At 43.9% G+C, this 7,678-nt stretch overlaps 1 protein-coding gene across 5 annotated transcripts in view; it reads right to left on the reverse strand.

Annotated features, from left to right (window-relative positions):
* CCDC125 (coiled-coil domain containing 125) overlaps positions 1 to 5,762 on the reverse strand; it is a 28,530-nt gene extending 22,768 nt beyond the window's left edge. For 2 of the 5 annotated variants that reach the window (XM_027604743.2, XM_027604744.2), the window contains exons 1-2: positions 5,367 to 5,762; positions 4,830 to 5,011 (exon numbers count right to left, since the gene is read on the reverse strand). The gene's annotated coding sequence lies outside the window, so the exon portion shown is untranslated. The other 3 variants (XM_027604738.2, XM_027604741.2, XM_027604742.2) reach the window with 3 other exon arrangements.
* Between the last annotated feature and the right edge of the window lie 1,916 nt (positions 5,763 to 7,678).

Genomic DNA, 7,678 nt, shown 5'->3' on the forward strand with positions numbered 1-7,678 from the left:
AGTTTGACAGTTTCTTTTAAACAGGTGATCCAGCAATTGGGGCATTTTTGATATTTACCCAAGGGAAAAGAAAACATATGTTCAGACAAAGGTGTGTGCATGAAGGGTCACAGCATTACTCAAATTGGCCCCAAACTGGAAACAACCCATATGTCCATCAACAGAAAAACAAACTGTGGTAAGTCCATACAACAGAATATATTCGGCAATAAATAATGAATTTCTAATGTATGTGACAACGTGGATGTATCTCAGAGACATTGTGCAAACAGAGGAAGACATACTGTGTGAAATCCTGGCCAAACTAATATACATAACAGACACAGATCAGTGGTTGCCTAGGGTGAAAGGCTGCCTTCAGAGAGCATGAACACTCTTTTTGGGGGTGATAGAAAAGTCTTCTATCTTGACCAGAGTGATGGTTTGTCAAAACTTATCATCCTTACATTTTATTGTATGTAAATTATACCTTTAGAATGTGAAAAAAATTATTTTTTAAAAAAATTTAAAAAAAAAATTTTTAAACCAAAAAGAATAAGGGATCTTTAACTGGATTAGGGGACAAGATGAGAAATGCGTTCATCAGTTGTAACCCTCCTAGATAAGCAAATTATTAAAGTAGATGCTTTAAATCAGCTCCAGTTCTTTTTCAGTGATGTAATAATAGTACTTGCTGCTTATTTCTATGTGCTAGGCACTATTTAAGTGTTTTACTTATTCTATTTAATCTTTACTTTGCAAGACACTCCTGTTATTAAGTCTAGACAATTAAACTTAAGCACAGAGAGGTTAAGTAACATACCTAACAAGAGAAAGAACCAGGGGCGCCTGGGTGGCTCAGTTGGTTAAGTGACTGCCTTCAGCTCAGGTCATGATCCTGGAGTCCCAGGATCGAGTCCCGCATCGGGCTCCTTGCTCAGCAGGGAGTCTGCTTCTCCCTCTGACCCTCTTCCCTCTCGTGCTCTCTGTCTCTCATTCTCTTTCTCTCAAATAAATAAATAAAATCTTAAAAAAAAAAAAAAAAAAAAGAGAGAGAGAAAGAACCAGATTCTGAATCCTGATCCCTCATGTCAGAGACACTGTGACACTCTTAGCCACTGCTCTCTGCGAATGTGAATGAAATTAACATCAGAATAAACCACATTTCTATTATTTATAACATCAAACAGAACTGAAAGTAAAAGTCATTTTCCCCCCAAATTTTTACAAAATCATCTTGGCTCCTTTCCGAAATAATAAGTTTGTCTATTTTTGTCAAGATAGACAAGAAATTACTCCCTAAGAAGCTGTGTTTTACCTCTATCGCAAATTCCTGCTTATAAATGCAATCTCACACCTCTGTTAGAGGGTGTGATCAGGACTGGGCAGCCAGCAGTGGAGAAAATGGAATTGGTCAACACAAAGGAAAAAAGTAGCAAGAGGAAAGAGTAAGCAACCGCAGGATTAGCTAAGAATATTTTTTAATGTGCCACATAAAACCAGCTATCATCGTTCTCTTTCTGCTGTTCACAGCTGAACATAATGAACTTTCCCATGATCCAGTACTCTACCGTTTTTTTTAAAAATGTAACTTTGGGAACGGCCGGCTGTGTACTCTCTCATGTTTTATATACTAATACTCATATGTAATGAAGTCAAACTAAATGACTTTTAAAACACATGCCTTCTAAGAAAGGGAAAATGTTCTAAGTTACTAATGTTCCAGTAGCCGGTTTTAAATGTACTCAACGTTGAAAACCAGGCAGGCAGCAGGATGTGTGACAGAGAAGGCCCTGACTCAGGAGGTCTGAGTTCAAATTTCACCCCACCACTTGCTGCTCTATCATCTTGGGCAAGTCCTTTAACTTCTCGGAGCATGTTTTCCAATCTCCAAAATGGGCTTAAGCATTACTACTTTATAGGGTTGTTTTGTACCATCGATGTATTTGAAATCAATGTTTATTGATTTAGAATTTGAGTATCAGTTTCTTTGTTAAATGGGAGGATTGGATAAGATGGTTTTTTGTTTCTTTAAGGCTCTAAAATTCTGGTTCTGTATCAGCATTTCCCAGTGTGCCCCGTGGAATGCTAGTTCAATGGACTGTTGTTGCTAGGAAAAAAAGGGTTCTTCCAGTTTTATTTTTCTTTGCTAGTACAAGCTATACATGACTTCCCCAAAATTACACAGGTAGTGGCCATATCTAGAAGCCATATCTCTGGCTCCTGGCCCAGGGTTCTGGTCACTTGGGAAAGGCCATAGGATGAACAGATGGCAATGAGCAATCTTCCTACATGTGCTCTAAAAAAACTCTCTGAAAAGTGGCCACTGACTTCCTAATTGCTGAATTCCAGCTCCGCAGCCTCTCCCACCTGTGCAGAAGCTATGACATTACCTATTTGCTACAAGCAGGCCCCCAGTTGACCTTAGCTCTTCAGCCCCACGGGGATGACTGACTGCCTCCTGTCGGCCTGCTCAGGCTTCTTTTCCTCTTTCCGTCCCTGCTATGTACATTTGGCTTCAACTGTTAAACACAATTACATACACATTTCCAGCTGGATGGCCTGCCAGCAATTCAAACACAGCTGTTCAAAAAAGAAATCAATGCCCTCCCGCCCCACCCTAGATCTCATCCTGAGTCCTCTATTTCTGCATATGTATCATTCATTCATGCTCCAAAACACCCAGATCCAAAACTTTGTAAGTTCTCTTTTCCTTGATCCCTTCAGTTACCAAGTCCTCTAGGCCCACAAAATCTCCCCAAACCATATCCTTCTTTGGATATCAACTTTGCAGCCCTGGCTGAATTTATTACTTCTCCTGGGCTAAACCAATAGTTCCCTAGTTGTTCTACTTCAACAACTGTTCATCCTATACACTGCTGCTCCGAGCACAGATCTAATGATGACCCTCTCTTACCCTAAGACATTCCATGGCTCCCGTGGCATATATAATTAAAGTGTCACCCTGTTATCTACAATGAGACTCCAGTTTTTACTTCCCATTTCAGCTGTCACTGCTCCCTGGACAGGCTCTGTGCTTCCATTACGAAGGACTGCACCTGCACCCAGGCCCTCTCTGTGCAGTCACCTTCAAGCCTCTCCTGGTGCTCTTCTCCACCCCAGGAATGCTCTCTCCTCGAAGTCCCCATCAGCTCATGACAGCCACTCCCTCCAGTAGCCCCCCGGCACTCCTGAACCAGATGTGATTTCTCCTACCTCTGAGCTTCCTAGCTCTGTATTGTACCTTTTTATTTTTTTAAGATATATTAAGAGATGGGGCGCCTGCGTGGCTCAGTCGTTAAGCGTCTGCCTTCGGCTCAGGTCATGATCCCTGGGTCCTGGGATCAAGCCCCACATTGGGCTCCCTGCTCCGCGGGAAGCCTGCTTCTCCCTCTCCCACTCCCCCGGCTTGTGTTTCCTCTCTTGCTGTGTCTCTCTCTGTCAAATAAATAAATAAAATCTTAAATTAAAAAAAAAAGATTTATTGAGAGACAGAGCAAGTGGGAGGAGAGGCAGAGGGAGAGAATCTTCCAGCAGACTCCCGCTGAGCGTGGAGCCCAACACAGGGCTCAATCTCATGATCCATGAGATCGTGACCTGAACAGAAACCAAGAGTAAGATGCTTAGCTGACTGAGCCACACACGTCCGCATTTAAAAAAATTTTTTTTAAGTTTTTTTTTTTAAAGATTTTATTTATTTATTTTGACAGAGAGACAGAGCGAGAGAGGGAACACAAGCAGGGGGAGTGGGAGAGGGAGAAGCAGGCTTCCCGCCAAGCAGGGAGCCCGATGTGGGGCTCGATCCCAGGACCCCGGGATCATGACCTGAGCTGAAGGCAGACACTTAACGAGTGAGTCACCCAGGCACCCCATTTTTTTTAAGTTTTTATTTGAGTAATCTCTACACCCAACCTGGGGCTTGAACTCAACGACCCCAAGATGCAGAGTCACATGCTCTTCTGACTGAGCCGGCCAGGCATCTCTGTACCTTTTTTTTTAGTCCTTCCTAACATTTTTATCGCACATGCCCCTTCTGCAAGGAGTATCCAAAGACATGTGATAGACGGAACTGAAAGAAAAAAAGACTTCTGCTTAGAAAACTTGGAGTAGAAGCATCCACACCCACTAGCCTGACAACTCTTGCCCTAGCAAACAGGTTGGTCAAACAGATACCTAATTCCTGCAGGTTCCACAAAGAGGAACTAATGTGGGCCCTCCCTGGTGAACAATGACTTGTTACACCACTCTCTGGCATTTTATTTTTCAACTTTTTGTGAAAATAATTTTAGATTTACATTACGTCTCAAAGATAGTGCAGAGACTTCCTGTATATCCTTTGCTGAGACTCCTGTTAATATTAGGGTACATTTATCAAAATTAATAAGCTAATATTGATACATGCTATTAACCAAACCACAAACTTTACTAGGATTTCCCCAGTTTTTCTACTGATGTCCTTTTTCTGTTGCAGGACACTACACTGCATTTAATGCGCTGTAGTTTTAAGGCTCAACACTAATAGGAAAAATAAAATAAAGGAGGAGGGGGGCGGAAAGCAGAAACAGAATCTTTCAAATCTATTCCTTATTTTTTCAACGTGAGAAAAGGCCATTAAACTAGCATTTAGGGAAAAAGCAGCCGGTGTGCCAGCTTGTCCACAACCTGCTGAGTTTCCACGAATCCGCGCAGCCCGAGCCCATGGTCCTCCCCCCGCAACACACCCCCCGGCCGTCCCCACCTGCCGGGCCTGGCCGGGCACCTCCGCAGTGTCGGTCGCGGGGACAGGATCCCAGACTCCGACCCCGTGCGCAGGAGCCTCCCCGCCCCCGCACCCCACCAAGCGCGCTCACCTGGCGCCGACCGTCTACGCCGCGCGCGCCGCCGCCGCCCTCCAGCCACGTGACCGCGCGCGCCGCCCGGACCGGAAGGAGGGGCGATGCAGCCGTGGCCTCCGGTACCGTGTGGGACGCTTCCGCCGCCTGTCCGCGCCTGCCGCAGGCTCCGTCCAGCTGCAGGCTCCAAGATTTGCCCACTACGAGTGACCGAATTAGAAATGGTAGCGCGAGACTTAGAACAAGCCCGTGTATGCGTCAGTAAAGGTAAAAATGAGATAGCTGAAACATGAAGTGTCCAGGGGTCCCGTAAGAGGAAGCTGGATCCGAGCTGAAGGTCTGCGGTGTAGGTGGACCAGGAAAGCAGGCTTTCCGTGCAAGAAATGAGGAGGGCTTTGCGGGCGAGACGAACTGCTGGCGCAAAGGCGTGGCACCGGGAAGGAACAGGAGGGGCCCTAAAGCGTTGCTGCTGGGAACGAGCCCCGTAGGTTTCCGGAGACGGGCCCTAGCTCCCTCCTACCCCACCAGAAAGTGCCAAGTCAATAGCTTCCTTACCTGGGTGAAATGATTTCGATAGTAGTTCCTAGTATCCGACGTCCTTGAAGTAACTGAAGGGACTTCGTGGTGGTCCAGAAACTTGGCAGGATTTAAAGATTACCCTGGATTAGAAACAAGCTAATGAACCCTTTCTTCACAGTAACAGACGACTTTTGTTCTTCCTCTTCTCCAGATCCAGCCCACATTTCCCTTAACCGCCCACTTCCCCAAGGAAGCATAACCTACACAAATGGAAAACCAGACTTAGAACAAGATCAATTATAGAACAAGATCAATGCTGTGTGCATGTTAGATGCTTGGGGGATTTAAGATTATCATAAGAGATTATTTACAGCTTTAAAGTCAGTTTGCCTACTATCTAGCATATTCAGTAGCTTTGGAAACTAAAAATAGTTGTTTTTTTTTAAACTTTGGACTATTTAAAATAGCCTTCTAGGGCGCCTGGGTGGCTCAGTTGGTTAAGCAACTGCCTTCGGCTCAGGTCATGATCCTGGAGTCCCGGGATCAAGTCCCACATCGGGCTCCCTCAGCAGGGAGTCCGCTTCTCCCTCTGACCCTCTTCCCTCTCGTGCTCTCTCTCTCTCATTCTCTCTTTCAAATAAATAAAATCTAAAAAAATAAAAAAATAAAATAGCCTTCTTTGCCCTAAAAATATTTCATAACTTTACCCCTAGAAAAACTTAAACTCTATTTTCTTTGTCAGACTTCTCCAGAAAGCAGAACTTTGAATGCATGCATATAAAATTTTTGTTTAAAAAAGACGAGTCCCGGCACCTGGGTGACTCAGTTAAGTGTTTGCCTTCAGCTCAGGTCGTGGTCCCAGGGTCCTGGCATCGAGCCCCACGTTGGGCTCCCTGCTTAATGGGGAGCCTGCTTCTCCTGCTCCCCTTGCTTGTGCTCACTCTCTCTTCTGTTAAATAAATAAGTAAAATCTTTAAAATAAATAAGACATGAGTCTAAAGTTGGTTTTCATCACTATGTGCCATGCTGGTAAACTATTGCGTAACAAATGTGTGCTGAATGTCTTTAAAAACGTATCAACCAGTTTGAGTACATTTCAAATCTGATGTGTATTATTTAACAGCTTTATTTAGCTCTTATCCACATAGTATACAATTTAAAGTATACAACTCAGTGATTTTTTAGTAATTAACAGAGTTATGTAATCACAACCAGTTTTTTAATTTTTATTTTTTTAAAGATTTTATTTCTTTGTCAGAGAAAGCACAAGCAGGGGGAGCAGCAGGCAGAAGGAGAATCAGGCTTCCCACTGAGCAGGGAGCCTGAGGTGGGACTCCATCCCAGGACCCTGAGACCATGACCTGAGCCAAAGGCAGACACTTAACTGACTGAGCCACCCAGATGTCCCAATTTTATTTATTTATTTAAGATTTTATTTATTTGAGAGAGCTCCAACAGGGGAGGGGGAGAGTGGGGAGGGACAAGCAGACTCCCCACTGAGCAGGAAGCCCAACTGGGGGCTCAGTCTCATAACCCAGAGATCATGACCCGAGCTGAAGTCAGATGCTCAACTGACAGCCACCCAAGTGCCCCAGCACAACCAATTTTAGAATATTTTCATTACTTCAAAAAGAAACCCCTTATCCATTAGTAATCACTTGTCATTTTCCTTCACCTGCCCCAGCCCTGGAAAAACCACTAGTCTACTGTCTTTAAATATTTGCCTGTTCTGGACATTTCTTATAAATGGAATCATACAATATATAGTCTTTTGTGACTGGCTTCTTTCACTTAGCATTATGTTTTCAAGATTTACCATGAAACTGTAGCATGTATCAGTACTTAATTGTTTTTATGGCCAAATAATATTCAATTTTATGGGTGTATCACTTTTATTTACCCATATTTGTCCAATGTTGATTGACATTGGATTGGGTTTTTTTTTTTAAAGATTTTATTTATGTATTTGACAGAGAGAGACGCAGCGAGAGAGTGAACACAAGCAAGGGGAGTGGGAGAGGGAGAAGCAGGCTTCCCACAGAGAAGGGAGCCCCATGCAGGACTCAATCCCAGGCCCCCGGGACCATGACCTGAGCCGAAGGCAGACGCTTAACGACTGAGCCACCCAGGTGCCCCTGGATTGGGTTTTTTCCCGGTTTGGGGCTATTATGAATCATGCTACTGTGAATATTCATCAGTAAGTTTTTGTGTGGATGGATGTGTGTTTTTATTCCTCAAGGGTATATTCCTAGGAATGGAATTGCTGGGCCATATAATACTTCGTGATTAACATTTTGAGGAACTGCCAAAAGGTTTTTGAAGGCAATTGCACCATTTCACATTAACAC

The sequence above is a fragment of the Zalophus californianus genome, chromosome 5 (genome assembly GCF_009762305.2).
Source record: "Zalophus californianus isolate mZalCal1 chromosome 5, mZalCal1.pri.v2, whole genome shotgun sequence".
NCBI lineage: Eukaryota > Metazoa > Chordata > Mammalia > Carnivora > Otariidae > Zalophus > Zalophus californianus.